At 40.5% G+C, this 17,029-nt stretch overlaps 1 protein-coding gene across 1 annotated transcript in view; it reads left to right on the top strand.

The window, feature by feature from the left end:
* Positions 1-1,654: 1,654 nt before the first annotated feature.
* SORCS2 (sortilin related VPS10 domain containing receptor 2) overlaps positions 1,655-17,029 on the top strand; it is a 383,600-nt gene continuing 368,225 nt past the window's right edge. The window contains exon 1 of the mRNA XM_026034091.1: positions 1,655-1,908. The gene's annotated coding sequence lies outside the window, so the exon portion shown is untranslated. The remainder of the gene's footprint in view (positions 1,909-17,029) is intronic.

The raw sequence follows: 17,029 nt of genomic DNA, 5'->3' as shown, positions 1-17,029 counted from the left end.
GAAGAACTTCACTGTGAGGGTGACAGAGCCCTGGCACAGGCTGCCCAGAGAAGTTGTGGAGTCTCCTTCTCTGGAGRTCTCCCAAACCTAACCTGGATGCCGCCCTGTGCCCCGTGCTCTGGGTGTCCCTGCTGGAGCAAGGGGGTTGGACTATAGATGATCTCTAGAGGTCTCTTCCAACCTCAACTGTTCTGTGATTCTGTGGTTTTGAAAAGACTTACRTTTTTATTGTATTGTGTGCAGATCTTTGTCAATCTTCCTTTTAATGTAAGAAAGTTAGCCAAATCCAGCAACAAGCAATGTTTTTCAGATTACAATGATTTGTTGGTTTATAATACTTGGTTAAATATGCAAGATGATCAAKTTTGTATCATTACACAGTGTTTGGATGCTACTAGATGAATTCAGCTCTCATTGGTCCTTTTTATTAATAGAGCATCAATTGCTGTTTATGTGAATACTAAATAAATAGGAGATGTTTTGCTTTCCAGCCTTTTCCTTGGAGAACTGCCCCTGCTAGCCCTGATAGCAACATAAAGTTAGCAAATGCTGCCAGGTACCCCTGACAGTATCTTGGTAGTTTACCTGAAAACGAACTCATTAGGTTCTAAATTCTCTTCACATTTTCAGTTCTTCAGCTGATAAAAGCAGTATAGAAAAGAACAGATGTTCCCGTCTCTGGTGAGAGTGAGGGATTTGTCCGCAGTTTCTCTACTTTTAGTCTTTACATTTGTTCTCATTCCAGAAGGAAAACTCACAGACAAGGAGGCAGGGAACCAAAGCACTTTCTACTGTGGTCCAGAAGTGCAGAGGAGTTCATAAAAAATGTAGCTTTCCTGGTTTGTTTGCAGGTAACYTATTTAAAATGATAGGTTTGCTGCTTGTATGATAGAAATAGTGGATCAGAGCATTATTATTTAGTCACCTTATAGGAAATCACTAGCAGTCTGTTCCTGAGGGGCTTAAGTGCAATTCAGTGTTTTGTGGATGATTCACTTTCAAAGATCTCCCGTCTTAGTGTAATGAAGGTTGCCCTGTAAAATTTTATATAAAATAATGCAATTGAAACGAACAATTGTATAATTGAATATATTGTATATATTGTATATTGAATACAATTGAAATGAACAATTGCATGAACAATTGTTCTTTGACTCTTTAATTTTAATGGTTGTTAATCTTTAAAAATACAATTTATTATTGTCTTTTATAATTTATTGTTTCTTTGTCTGAAAAATACTTATAACACTGAGGACTGKGGAAAAAGGAGAATTTATATTCTAACTTTTTTTTTTTGCAGAGATTTGTGCATTTATCTCACAGTGTTTTAAGTAAAAGTGATGTGGCAACAAATATATTTAAATAGATACATATTTTTGATTCATGTTCATGTCTTGTTTTAAAACCAGTTACTTTAATTTAATTTATATTTCAATATTTACAGATGGAAGTTAAATTTATCTGAGTCGTACTAATTGTTACGGACAATAGTACTGAGACAATTAATGCAAGGTGAACTTAATGGGATGAACACAGCTGAACAGGGAATGACTCTAATTGGAAGGTAAAAGAAATCAATGTAGATCACCTGCACTAAGGCTTAATATAAATACCCATTCAGCACAGCTGAGAAGAAATGGTAACTTCTTAAGTAGCAGTAACTCCATGCCTTTCAGTGAAGTGCCRATATTTTTGGTCAGCTTTAGATCTCAGGCTTGTTATCAGTTTATTACTGCTTAATAAGTTACTGTGTATCATGTGAGGTACAGTAATGAAAGCCTAGCCGTGTAATCTAGCTTAAATTGCAGTTTAAGAAGTTTGTATTGCCTGGCTGTGGACTAAGAGTGTGCATAGGGTAACTGAGATGTGGAAATGTGAACTTGGGCCTCTAATGAAGAGTGTGTGTGGGTAAGTGTCTCTGTGTTTGCTAGTGCATTTAAAGGAACTGATGAATTAAAGTTATAAGTTTGGTAAATGAAGGATTTGTAGTRGAATGCTTCCTGTGGCATTTTTGAAAGACTATATATTAATTAAATACTGAGTTCTCTTTGTAAATATTCTTGTTAAGTTCACATGTAGGAATTGAAATTATGTACTTTGTTTAAAAATAAAAAAGCCAGATGTTTGGACTTTTTTCTTTKAAACAGAAAATGGACCTACCTTTGCACCTTCAGGATGTGTTCCACAATTTAGTGCATTAATATATTCTCCATTTATCTTAAAGATATTAATTCAATCCATAATTGATTAGCTACAAATCAAAGAAAAATGACTGTTTTCAAACACCTGATACTGAAGTGAAAGGGCTTCTAGAAGGGTATTAAAGTACAGTGGTTTACAGTGTACATGTACAAAGCAAAGCACTGAAGCAAGTTAGAGCTTTTCAGAGAATGAAATTCATGTGATCCAGGTCAGAAAGTGGAAATTCAGCTTCTGTAGTGTCTTATTCAGATTCTTCAAAAAGACAGAGGTGTTCAATACATTGACTTGGGTTCATCTGGTAGAGATGAAACAGTGCTCTGAGCTCGCATTGTTTCACAACAATATCTCAGAGTATTCCAAAATATATTCAGCTGGTGTTTGGCTTGAAAGGGAAGGAAGCAGGAATTCGGGTGATTTCAGTGCAGCTGTTTGGGTTCAATGCAGCCCAGCTTGCTTACAGAGCATCGCCTGGGCACGTCGGACTGTCTCCCTTGATAACGTAAAGATGTCACACTTTTCACCTGTCATCTCTATTTCATCTGCTATGTTTCTGCCTGTCTGTGTGAAATTTAGAGCATGCTTTTGATACACCAGCAATTCAGGGTAATGTTCAGATTTTTCCCCTTCTATTAAACTTTTCTGAATCAACCATCTGCTTAAAATTTACTAAGGGCATACGAAATCCAGATCCATAAGTGAGCTGGAACTACATTGTTTAGAAAACGAACCACGGTAGGATCTTTAATGTCATAGAATATTTTTATTAATACTATCTAATTGTGAGACAATGATACAATYGTCCAACCGCTGAGCCTGTGTTTGATGTAGGTTTGAGCGGGCCCTTACGGGCGCCGCGTTCGCGGGCTCTCTGACGAGGCCTGCCTGCCTGCCGCGCTGCTTCAAAGAGCTGCGCCRCCTCGGGGTGCGTTAAAGGAGCCCATAGAGTCGGCAGATGTCTTGAAATGTGTCAGAATATGTATTTAATATTGAAAGATTTCTGYGCTGCTGTAGTGATCCGAAGATATTAAGACTGAAACGAGTGAGTTAAAGCAATCCTCCTTGTCTGCTGAGCAGTAGTCTAGATAACAGCCCCTGCTTRTGTAAAGGAGGKTTTTTTTTTTTCTTCTCCTCTTTCTCTGTCAAATGCTCTTTATCTCAAAATTTCATTTGCTTCCACTAATTCTTAAGCAGAAATACCTGAGTGACTGAGCTTTGTTACAACCTCAGTGTGAATCCTATCTTGGGGAAAAGAGTACATAGCCAATATAACACAGTCTTCTTGAAAGGTTAATGAACAATGAAGAGTTTCTAATCAATCCTTTTCTTGTTTTATTTTTTTTTATTTTTTTCTTTTTCTAAACTTATAAAGATAACTTGAACTTCAAAAGCCTCTATATATTTTGTTTGGGATCGTCTCTGTCCATATTTTGTAAGACAACGTGCATGCATTTTTATTTGGCCTCGTCTGTTTTCTTGCAAGGAATATTTTTATATTAGCCTTGCACTGTATGGGGATGTGAGGCATTCTCCAAATACACRGTTTTACGAGCGTCTGCTGCAAATGTCATTATACAGCTCTGTTTGGTGGGGCCAAACTCTTTATGCTCTCTCCAAAAAGCAGATGGATGTGTTTTGGTAGGCTTTGAAGCCCAATTGAAGATAAAATGGGAAATGGGTGTTGGACTTAGAGGTGMAGAGGAGCAGTCTCAGGCCAGCATCTGTGAATACTGAGCAGTGTGAAGAGAGGAGGGACTGCACCTCATGCAAGAAGGGCCTTTTGCCCTCCTTCTGCTGTGTTCTCAGCAGCAAACTGGAGGCTGGTGGTGCAGGCCTGTGCTTGGGGGCCTTGGCATCCCTCTCTCAGGTCATCCATGTGTGGGGAAAACCTTTCAACTACTTGTTAGGCACAGCTGAGAGGGACTCTTTCTGGTAATTCATGTTTCCTTAGCCCAAAAGGGCAGCACCAGTGTTTTCCCCAGAAGCTAAAGTTGAAGTTGAGTGGCTTTCATAGCTGTCTTTCCTCATTCCACTAGGAGAGAGAGAGGGAGGGATCAGGCCACCTAAAGACAATGAAAACTGATGTGTTGCCAGCAGGGTCAGAAATGGAATGTTTCATTCTCATAAAATCATTAAATCTCGAAGAGCTCCTGACTTCTACTCCATAGGCAGTATTTTCAGGTGATGATCATGGAGCAGTAAATGGGAACCAACTACTGTTGAGCTGATTAAAATCCTTTAAAAATCCCTAAACGCTTAATTGTTGATTCTATAAATCTTTTCCCTCGCCTATCATCACTGCATGAATAATGTTGCCTTATGTTTCCTATCTTCAGAGTTTTAATTTTCCTTTCAATTTGCTTTAGTTACTGAGTTGCATAAAGAGTCTTACTATTAGCAAAAGGAGGATTTATCATAAAATCCCAGGGCAGGGCTGTCCTGCAGTATATCGCATGTCCAGGCAGAGCTAATATGAGAGAATTCAACTGTGGGAAGTATAGGGCATGAAACCTATTCCAAGAGCTTTGCAGACAAATTTGTCAACAGGTCTTTCTCATCCTTGATGCTGGAACAAAGGGTGTGAATGTGGAGCAGTGAGAGCAGYCGGCAAGAGGAGGGTCACGCAGGTGGTGTGGAGCCTCGTGGGTGAATATTTGGCCATACCCTGTTTCCCAAGGATGTGCAAAGCCCCAGAAGGTCTTGCCATATGGTCCCTGAGCAGTGTCCTGTATTATTCGTTAGTGTTTGTCTGTTGAGTTAAAGGCAGTTTTTTTGAAACCAGTGACTTAATTGTGATGTTCACATCCAAGACAAGGCTATGGTTGCTCTGGTATAGAAAAGCTGATGTTGCTGCTACTCTTTCTATACCAATTTCACAATTGTTAACGTTTGCATAAAAGCATAAACTCTAATGCTGTTACTGTGTCCTGATTAAGGAAAAGATGACTTTTATTCCAGTTTAATGTTTTGACCCACTYCTGACAACTTGAGCATCATCTGTCTCACAGGAGTCTCCATCTCTTCCTGCTGGCAGGTTCGGCACCTCTGTTCCACATGGAGTTGCTCCCTTCTAATGCAAATGTACAGCCACTTCCCGAATAATGTCTCTTATTATGTAATAGAGAAGCTAATTCCAGAAGTCTGTTTCAAATTTAATTCATGATTCTCTTTACCATTTTGTACTGGCATGATCTTTTTTATTTCCTCCGAAAAAGCTCACAAACCAACAGTGCAGTTGCTGTTAGTGGTGGATGTGTGGGTGCCATCCCAATGCGTTTGTCATTCACAGCAGTGTCAGGAGTGCTGCTGTTATCAAGGTACCACCAAACAAAACTGGAACTCTTGAGCTAAATATTAAATAACTTAGTCCTTTTCTTCCCCTAATACCGTGGTGGAAATACTACAGAAAGCTCCTTCACCATCTTCCTATTCAGGGGTTCGTAACAAACTGCAGTGCAACACAGCTTAGGATTCAAATTGCAGTGGTAATTTTCCTGACTGCTGGTCATCATTATATCAAAGATTTCATCTCAGTAGGAATATGGAAATAGTTAATCCTTGTATATGTAGGATGAGATTTTCAAAAATATGTGATATTGTGTGTTCCCATTGGGTCATTGAAGGTAGCTTTACCTCTGACTTTGATGGGAATAGATTTATGTGCCAACTCAGGGCTTTTAGCATTCCAGTCCTGTAACATACTGGATTGTTTTATWTCTGGATATGCAGTTCCCTGAGAAAGATATTTAATACAGTTTAAAGTTTAATACAGTTCTCTGTGGCCTTGACCACATCCCCTAACTGGTGTACCCTTCTGAGCAAAGAATACTGAAGCGTTTGAATGTGAACTAACTTTCCATGGCAATGGCTTTATACTCATACTGTTACTGTTTGTTAAGGTTTTCCCTTACTTAGGCACATACTGTTTTAAAACATTTCAAGTGTTAAAGAAAATCCAGCATAAGGAGCATTTTGGGGGAAAAAAACTCATTTAGAACATCCTGTTAACCAAATAATGCTTAGAGGGAATAGCTGTGGTAACGTGAGGCGTCACGAGAGAATAATTGAATAGAAGGTAGTATTTTAATGGCAAGATTTATGCCAGATCAAAGACTTGGCAGAGAATCATCTCGTACTGAATGACCCAGTAGGTGAGATCATCATTTAGGAAGTCGCAGAAATGGCAGGCCATGCCTGTCTCTCCTTGTTCCTCTCCCCTTCCTTCCCTTTCTTTTCCTGTTGGTCTTCCCATTGAAATTCACCGTGCAGAACTGCTGCCCTCAGCCAGCTCCTGCTGAGCCAGCCTGATTCAAAAGGGCAAATTTTTGTTGCTTTTTTTTTTTTCCTTTTTTTTTCCCCTCTTGTAATAGGTTGTGGGTGGATGTTGGACATAATGAACCCAGACCCAAAAAAGATGCTGCATTAAAAATAAAAAGAGCRTGAGCACTTTGGGGAGGGCAGGTTCAGGGCAAGCCATGTGCTGAGCTCGGAGCGGTTGTTAGCGCGGGCAGGACGCGGCGCATGGCACCTGCGGGCCGGCCTCCGTGGGATCAGTAATTACGTGTTAATTAACAAGTCTGGAATGAGTGAGAGTTTGCATGTCAGCAGATAATCTGTATAGTGACTAATAAGCTGCAGAATGTTTTCAATTAGCAGGCTTGAAAAGGAAATCCCAGGGAGTGTTTTGCTTGGTTGGGAAGGGGCTGGATGAATGTGCTCCGTTGTCTGGGCTCTCCGAGCGGGAAAGTGGCAAACTTAGAAACGACTCTGTAAAGACAGAGCTCTGCAAAACACCTGCATTCAAGCTGCTTGCTACTGCTGCGTGCTGGTGAAATCATGCAAAATAAGCTTTAGGAAAATTAATAAATATGAGAACATGAAAAGTTTCACTTTAGAATAGACTYGTTGCACTATTTTAGTGGTCTAATTTCCTGCAAGTTTTTTAAAGACCTAAGTGGGCATGAGTCAGGAATCTGTTGGAATGGGGGCAAATGTTGCACTCCTTGACACAGGTACTGGAAATCAGTGACTACTTTCAACCTGTGTTCAGTTTTTGCTGTGAGTTTGTTTTTCATATTAGATTCCACTGTGTATTTACCTAGTAACATAAGTAGATCTAAGTTACATGGCAGCGAGCTGGCTCCTCTCTTGTGGCTTTGCTTCTGCTCTGTCCAGATTTGCACTCAAGGACAGCGTTTGGAGATGTCCATGTTAAGCAATCCCATCCCATTTTTTTTAATGGCTCTATAATTTTTATCATCTTAGAAATAATTTGTGAGGTTCTCTGTGGTCCCTGTTTGGAAATGGGATCAGATGTACAGAGGATTTGACTGAGCTCTTTCTAAAGCAGGCACGTGTTCTGCTGTGGCAGGTAGCCTGTTACACTTGACTTTAAACCCCTTTAGTTCTCATGGGGCTTATTATTGGCCACCTCTCTCAATTGCTGACAAGCAGGTTACTTTGATTAAATTCATTTTTCAGTCAATTCAAGATCTTCCCCTCTTCCCACCACTTTCTGAAAGAGACCTGACAGGCTTGTGTATATTGCTCGGATCAACACGCAGAATTTTCTTAGCCTCCTGTCATGGTAAAAACAGGATCGGTCAGAGCCCAAGAAATGCAATAATTTTTCCATCTGAAGACAGCAGGAATGCAGAGCTGTGTCCTCACAGGTAATTGAAGCTGGCTGACTTCAGGAAGGTTGAGTTTCCTGGGCGGTCAGATTAGAGCCATTTCCATTAGTGGGGCAGTTTCACCAGGCCCCCCTGCTTACACTGACAGGAGCAGACTGGTAACACTTATATCCTTAGCTCTTTGTTGAGAACGTTTGTAGAGTGATGACAATTCATATTATTCCTCCTGCTAAGTGGCTTGTTCCAGACTGAATTAATCTAATATAATTATTTGTAAAGTAACTTTCCCTCCTACTTATGGTTACATGTTGAAATAATTTAATTACTTGCAATTCCTCTTCTGAAGTACAGGGTACGTTCCTGCCTCCCCTGCATTTTGGCATGTTATGCCATATGAAAATGCTAAAATAAAAATGCCAGTGAAACAACTGGAGCTGTTCCCAGCAGCTTGTGTTTGACATTATGGTACACAGAATGAACTGTGGAGGACTTTTAAATTCCTATGGAATGAGAATACATGAAAGTGAAGTATAAAGGTCTTGACTTAGACTTTCAGATGTTCAGCTAACCTCTGGGAAGTCATTTAACCTCTCTGTACCTCTTTGTCTCCATTTGCTGTCACCTGTATGATATACAGAAATTCCCCTTGTGAATGTCTCTTAAATGCTATTAGAGACGGGATGCCAAAGTACTAGAAATAGCTGTAAATACTCGCAAAACTTTGAGTTTGGAGTGTCAGTGGTGCTGTCTGGAATGGGATCACCTTCACAGCTTTTAAAAACAGCCTCAAATTGTGGTATCTCATATGAGAAGTAGTTTTCAAATAGCTGTCTGTTTTCCAGAAGTCTGTAAAGCCGGGCAATCTCAAACCAAAGCCAGTGTCCTTAGTTCATCTTTCTGTAATTTCTGCCATGTTAATGCCTCTTATCTGTAGCAGATCCACAGATATGTTTTTTGCAGGGACTGGTTGAAATAATGCATTATTTCAGAATTGGGCTGGTTGGGCAAAACCCATCTTGTCTTCTGACTCTTGAGGGGGAATTATCTTGGAATGGTGGAATTGTAAGCCTGCTGTTTTTAACTAGACGTGATTCAGACATGGTTAAAAGCCCAGAGTTGGGGGTATTTGCTTATTAGCCACAAGAACTTGAAGTTTCACGCATCCTCTTCTGAGGAAGAGTGATACCATCATTTGAAGCTGGACTATTCTAGTAGCCAAGCACACTAGAATARTATTTTTTCCTTTGAGAACCTTTTAAATACATACATTTGAAAACCATTTTATYTTCTTTGTCTAGTTCTTCTGTCAACATCAGACAGAATTAGAAACTTCAATGGATGGCTTTTTTTGTGAAATATGTCAGATAAGCAAAGTATAACTGGATATTTATTTTAGTTTTCATGTGCCCCGCTAATGGTAGAAGGGAGCAAGAGATGGAGCAGCAGCGGCCTGGTCAGGCTGGCTCTCCCCTCCGCCTCCCTCCTGCTTGTCCTGCTGCCTCTGAGCGAGGGCTGGGCTAGAGACCAAAGGCCTCTAGTCATCTAGGGGATGCCAGGAATAAACTGGTATGAAATACAATGCCTTGATTACAAGATCTGTAGGTAAATGCTAACCTTCCATTAACTACTGTTTTCCTTCCATCCCCCCATGGTACAGTCTGTACCACTCTGTATTATAACAGTGCCAAATAGACAATAGCGGCAAAAATAAGGACTACTTTTTTTTCCCCCTTTCGTTCCTGAAAAGGACACATAATGRAATGAATCTGGCTTCCCATCTGTTGCTAGGTGCAATTCAAAGTGGCAGTTTTGACCTATAAAGATTTGACTGGCTTGCGTCACGCTTACCCTAGAGACAGCCTCTCTCCTTTAATTTCTGTCTCCATTTTCCATCTGTGAAAAATCAGGATAACGCTACTTTTCTGCTTCCCAGGGATACTGCAAGGACACATTTATTACCAGGCCCACAGCACAGGCTCTGTACGAGACGTCACACACACATCTACAAATAAAAACTTGCTGCCACCCTCAGCCCTACAGAACTCGAGTCGTTGACCTTCATCGTGCCGTGGAAGGTGATTCCTTGTCCTAGGCTGTAGTATGGATTGCCAGACCCTGATCTTTTAAACAAGTGTGTAACGTGATACTCGGAAGTTATGTGACTGAACTTGGTTTTTCCTGTTAAATTGAGGGGGACAACCCATGAGCATGAAGTTATAAATGTGTTTGCCTGCTGCAGTTTCAGATCCCAAGGGAAATGAGGAGCAGTGGGGGCMGTGAGCTGTTGCGTATGAGATCCTAGTTCGAGAATGGTTTTTCTCAACACGCACATCTAGAGCTGTGGTTCCCCAGAGTGCTGGAGTAAAGTAGTTCGTTTACACTTGAGAGCTACTGATYTGCCAAGTTATGTTTGCAGTTGTGTGGGGCTCAGGTTTGTCTGCCTGTTTGAGAGAGTTTTTCTTTCTCCTGGTGTACAATAGCTGACAAGGTAATATTTTAAACTGTATTGTGGATTCAGATTTACAAGAGGTCAGGGATGAGTAGAGGGCATTTAAATTGGCTTTACTATAGCACCCCTTTAGTCCTAGCTTAAGACTTTTCATTGCTGTCTGTTCTTTGTGACTGGTGGAGCCATCAAGATGCACAACAGAGTGGGGTCAAGTTGCTTGTGTTTCCTGTAGGTGATTGCAGGGTATGGGCATCAAGCTTGATGCATTGAGCTTTATCTTGGCAAAAGTTGTGTTTGTCCCATTAGACCTGTGGTATAACATCTTTGGGTCTTATTTCCCTGCTGTGGTAGGTATGGCTGGCACGGGTGCTATTGCAGCTCTAGCCCTTGGTGGGGGCTTTGCTGCATGTCCCCAAATTTTGAGACCAGGGTGAGGCCACTTAGACCACAYAGCACATAGGATTCTGGTCTAGGGTCTTCTAAAGATCACGGCCTTGTATTGTGTTTTCCAGCATGCCACATGTCCCTATTCTAGTCCTGGTACCRGGTGAGGAAAACTCTCCTTGTTCTGCATGAAGCTACTTTCTTAAACCTCCATTGCATGATGTCTGTGTGCATATATACATACACACACCTTGCACCCCAAACACACCTCCAGGGCTTCTGCAGAGCACCTCATCAGCTCAGAAAATAGAGCTGCTGCTCCCTAAATGAGCAGTATCTGTAATCCTCATCTTTGTACTCTGCTAAGTGTAGGATTTTTCCTTTCTCAGGCCTAGTTACCCTTTCTAATCTCGYTGAGAGGATTAAAAAAATTAAACTGCAGCAGACCTTTTTTCAACCTGCAYTTAGGAGCATGTAACAGACTGCAAATAAGTGGCAAATTAAAATTTAGCTGGAAAAATGTATTCATTTTTGTTAATTAAAAAAACCCACAAACCCCTTCATTTGAAAGTAAATGATGTGCTAGCTGCCACTTTGGGGTTTGGCAGCAGTACAGGAAAGCTGCCAACTTCTGAGAACTAGAAATAAGAATATCAGCGAAAGGAACAGGCACAGCCTCATCCTGCCAAGCTTTGTGCGTTTGAAGAGTTTTCCTTATTTTCTTAGGACGTATTTGCCTATGGCATGACTTTCTACTGGAAAGCCTGTTAATTTTGCCTAAAAAATGCTGGAGTACAAGAGATTGTGCAGGGTCAGGAGAAGGTCCCCCCATTTCCATGTGGGAGTGAGCGTGTGGTGGGACAGGTTGAGCCGGAGCATCAGTCTTGGCTTGGTCTGTGGAGCGGAGCTGCCGGGTGACACCAGGAACCATCTTCAGCTACCTCATTAGCCCAGGATGATGTTTTCCTGGGTGGACAAGTAATAAAAAAGCTTCCTTTGGCTAAAAAGGAGCAGTTTAATTTTAGTGGGATGACAGCCTGATACCGAGGATTAAGTTTGCATTAAAACCAATGCTCTGTGTGTGTGTGTGTGTGTGTGTGTGTGTGCAGGCAAGAGAAGAGACCTATGGACACGCATGCATAGAAAGCAGCCCCGGCAGGGGGGTAAATCAAACGAAGGAAAACCTGCTGTGACTTTTTTTAATTTTAGCTTCTGAGGTTTTTGCTGTCCTGTCAGCTCAATGTGCATCTTTTAAGTAGCAACCTCCTTCCTATCTCTGAATCTCTGCTTTCTCATTATAAGTAATCATCATTCAAAGCTATAGATAAGCAAAGTAGCAAGGGGGAAAAAAGCATCAGATGTTTGCTTTAGGACTAGTAGAAGAGAAGGAGGGGGGAACACCCCTGCATTTAATGAATGTACTGCATAATCTCATATCCTTGTCATCATGGAAACACTGTCAACAGAAAGTTTCCATTGTATCTGCTCTCTGATGGAAAAATCTTCATGTGGGAAAACATATCAAAAATACAATGTAATGCCATTATTTAAAAATCCATGTTCACCCTTCATATGAATGTGAAGTGCTTTTCAGAAAGTGGGACACAGATTAATGACTTGGCATTTCTGGCTCTCTTTTATAGTGCATTTCATCTGGTATATCTTGTTGCATATAGGAAGGTCAAGCTGACTGAAGTAAAGCTTGTTCTTTTGCGGTGTTTGTATCGCCTAGAAGTAAACCCACCTTGCCTGAGTCCTGGGGCCACTAAATGCTGCCATAATGTAAATATTTAACAGCAAGTCACAGGGAGAGGCCGAGGGGAGCAGCCCAGGCTCCAGGGCATCTCTCCCTGATCACGAGTCCGTATTGCTTCCCTATTGTTGGTTTCCAGTATTGACTTTGTATTGATTTCTAGTGAAAATGCCACAAAGAAGCAACCATGCATTTGCTGGAGTGCAGGGCCAGCATTGGTAGTGTTATATTTAGGAGCACAGCACTTCTAAAGCAGCACAATATCTCACTCCAGAAAGCATGTAGTCCTATCAATGGTTAATCATGGGCTAATGTGTCTGTCACTAGATAACCACAGCTATTCCCCATGAAGAAAAATTAAGCTCCTCAATATTAACATGATTGGCTTCTACCTGACAAATCAGCATAAACTAATATGTAGAGGCAGGTATCTGACAACCTCTTTATTAATTGATGATAATTAATTAATTTTATCTTTTCAATGAAGCCTTCCAGTAGAGGGCACTGGTACCTATCTGTATAATACAAACTGTGCTTTCAGTTTCTGCAAGTCCCCAAATACACCCGCGGAGCTTGGTGTGACCTGCTAGCAGGAGTGTGACACGTTTCTCCCCAGACTGCTTTGCCCACCAAAGAGGTAACAGGTCTGTTGGGGCTCCAGCAAGTGGAGCTCGTTCTTCAGCACATGGTGCAAACCTTGTGCCAAGGGTGAGGAGGCCTTAATCTACCTCCACAGACAACTAGAATGATGGTTGTTATGATGGAGAATTTTCTGTTGGAGGAGCAAATGATGCTTGCAGTGAATCCACTGACAGACACTTGAGTGGGGAGGCTTAGAGATTAGGTGGGGGAAAAAAGAGTTACTACAGTGAATGGTTGAGCCCCCCTCCTTGGAAGGGGATGTAAGCGGAGACCCTGTGTGTCTGTGTCCTTTGATGCCGTTTGTACAACTATCTGTGACATCCCTGTTGTTTACATGGTGTCACATATGTCTGACAGTCATGTTACCTGCAAGGGAGGAATTAATTCCTCTGGAAGAGGCYGTTAGGTGCTGTGTGCAGGTCAGTAAATGCACCAGTCTGCTGTAGTGTCACAGGGACACTGTGGTCCTCTCATCATGGCCCATTGTCTGCCATCTCCTTACTTCATATGTTATGGATGATGGTTTTTACCCAATGTCAGGCTCTGTGTGAAGCACCTGGCACAGCGGTATCCTGGTTGTGCCTGGAGCCCCCAGACATGGTTCATGGGTGGATGAATGATGCCTTCTCCACCTTTAAAGGCTGTGATGACCTTAGCATGCCCTTCTATGGAATAACCTTCTTTTAAATGGAGTGCATTGTTACCAGTTGCAAAGAAAGCTGAAAGGTCACTGCCCTGCCACCAAGAACTCTATGTCTGAGAGCAAACAGATCACTCGTGGTCATATGAAAGACTTCTGGTGCCTTTGTATTCTTCAAGTAAAAACTACTGTTTATTCTTAGCACTGCTGACCTGATTTTAATGTTAGCACTGTTAATGCCTTACAGCCATTGAATGGAATATATTGAATGGAAAATAAATCTGGCCTTACAGAATGATGCTGTAAGAGCAGTTTAGAAAGGTCAAATATGGAATTTATTTTCTCAGTGTTACTGGAATTTCTCTGTTCAAGTGTTTTGAAACTTGATAGCACGTGAATATTCAGAGAAAAATAGAGCCTCATATTGGCAGATCCTGAATACCTGAGAGAGTAGCTTCTCCTTGGAGGTAAAACGTGAAAGTTATATGGTGTTGAATGTCCTTGGCCACTTGAGGATGTAGCACAGACTGGAACAGAATCCATTCGTGAATTCAGACAACACAAATGTCTTCAAGTCAATGCTCAGTTTCTACACATACTAGAATAATAAAGAATTGGGGTGGCCRTAGCGGAGGTCCGAAGGAAAACTGAAAGGTGTTAAATGTTCACATGTGTCAACCCTGGCCTCTTGGAGTAGGCGGAAAATAGCTGAAGAAATCATGATGTGTGTCCCAAACTACTCTGTGTGCAGCTTGGAAAGCCTGCAGTGATGTGATTTGATTCTGAATAAACACTATTCTTTCTTGGCAATCAGACTGGMGTCTTTACTGCAGGGTTATACAGCTCTGGTAAAATGCCCCAAATGATCTTGGCAAGATAAGGCCCCGTCTAAGTGCAAGTCACTGTTGCCTGCATCAAATGCTGGTTGAACAAAGCAAATTTGTGCTGCTGTTTTCTTCTGATGATACCCAAGGATGGGTGCATCTAAAAGACTCATCTACTGGTGATCAGCAATTTAAATGGGAATAATAGGGAATATGGAAGATTTTATGGAAGACGTGAAATTATTCTGTGGAGCATAGTAATGGAAGTTGAGTTTTGTGTARATTATTGACTTATGAGTGAGATATTCTGAGCAATTACTGTGTGATTCTCTTAACTTGATACTGTACATAGAGCTACCTCTACAAAAGAGGTGAAATGGCTTCCTAGCTGATAAGATTCAGTTTGTTGAAAATATRATGGTGATTAAACTATTTATCCATAAATTAATATGAAATATACTGTTGTACCTGATTCACTTGTGGCTTTAACAGACTGATAGGTCTGTTGCATAAGAGACTTTAAAGATTGCAAGCTTAATCTGATCGGACTGTGGTTTTCATTGACTTTGGGCTAGGCCCAGAAAACATCTCCCTATTTTAGGTGAGGAGATGCTTGCCCTCTTTCCCTGAGATTACGCTATTCAGATTGTTATAAATAATTTTGCTTTTGCTTTTCACTTTTTCTGTAGTGTCATTTGTTTATTTTGTGCTATTTTTCTCAAACCAATGGAGCTTTGATCGTATTCTCTGAATAGTCTCCCTTCCTGTTTTTCAGGATAATACTTTACTGTAGTTATGAAGTTTAGTTTAAAATATTGTTTAAAATTTGTAACTTATACTAACTTGGAAAATACTTTTAAATGCTATGTCTGTGTTCTAGATCTGTGCTACTAACCGCTTCTAAAAGTGTCAAGTGTAGATGAAGAATGGTTGCAAGTATTCATTTAGTTTCTACATTGGTTGGTCTAGATGTTTCTAATTCAGGATATTTTGATGTTCAATGAATAATGAAGAAGGGCCTGGATTAAGATGAGTGCCTTTAATAAATACTTTCAAAATTAAGTAGGATTGAAGTATTCATTTTTTTTTTTTTTTTCTGCTTGGCTCCAAGTTAAGCTCCTACCAAATAATTTATTTATTTATTTTCTCATTTTCTTTCCTGGTGTAAAATCATGTGTCAGGGGAGAGGAGGAGAGAGGTTGTGCAGTGTCGCTTTTCATAACTTAATTTATACTTAATCATAACAATTGCAAAGTATAGTGATATTTCATGAGAAATGAAATATTATATAATAACTTGCAAGTTCTGGCATCTGTTTGCTTTAGGTTTTTTTTTTTCCCCATCTTAAGTAAATGAAAGAGATCACATGAATGGATCTGGTGCTGAGCTCAGTCTGTGAAAAGTAGTGATTTCCTGCCTAGCACCTCAGGATTTCTGGCTTGTGGTAGTATGTCACTGCCCTGAGTGCAAGGGGACTCCATGCAAACCTTCTTCTGTGCAAGCAGGTAGACCTGCTTCTCCTGTGCAAGCAGGTAGACCGCCTGGTCTGGTATATTGTATAGTGCTGCTTCCTTTTTTGCTGTTTGGTATCTGATGTATGGATAGATGGACTCTAATGACATACAGTTGGATTATATAGAGTATTATAAGCAACTTAACTAGGGTAACATTCTCCTGTTGCCACATTCTGGTGTCATGTTCCTTTCCTAAGGCATTGGGTAGCTATTTTGTTCAATAGAGAATAAGGGTGATTAACGTCAGTGTTGGTCCATTGCTATTAGTGAAAAAGCTACGATGTGAAATATTTTAAAATATTGCCATGTAATGATAGTCATATTACAAAAACAAGCTCAATACATATCTGCTCCATCGTTTATCTGGAAACAAACCTGTCTGTTATGATGCTAATTTATGGTAGATTTATATTCTCTTGTCTTCAACTGGTAACACATCCATTTACTCTTCTGTATGCCAGGTGGATTTTGAGCTCTTTCTAGCTATTTCATTAGACATCTGAATTATGTGAACTTAGCCTGTGTAAATCCTAGGACAAGATGCATTTTCACGTACCAAAATCTGGAGTGTCCCTGCTCAGGCTTGTGCTGTAATGAAGATGAGTCTGATCCGTAACAGTAAGTGGGAATCACAGACTCCTGTTTGATTCATGTGCATCGTGCTCATTATCCTTAATGGATGTTGCACACATATATTAGAAGAATAGACTCTATTAGGAACTGTCTAAGAAGCAAAATGAAAATGATAATCACTTTGTCTTGCATGAGGTATTGTATTTATTCTATGGGATTTTAAAGGATATTTTAGTGGTTAAATTATCTGCTGCATTAGAGAATGGTTTAKATAGGCTTTGGTTGACTGACAGTGGTGGGTATATTTTAGAAAATTATTATACTCACCGGGACTTTAATTTTGCTGTGAATTAGATTATTTTTGGAAACATAAATTGCTCTCTCTCCCAGGAGACCAAAACAGTGTGCTGCTTGTGTG

This window comes from Nothoprocta perdicaria, unplaced genomic scaffold, assembly GCF_003342845.1.
Source record: "Nothoprocta perdicaria isolate Ctin4 unplaced genomic scaffold, notPer1 scaffold_14, whole genome shotgun sequence".
Lineage (NCBI taxonomy): Eukaryota > Metazoa > Chordata > Aves > Tinamiformes > Tinamidae > Nothoprocta > Nothoprocta perdicaria.
The sequence above is the reverse complement of the archived record's forward strand: the minus strand, read 5'-3'. Positions and strand labels throughout refer to the sequence as shown.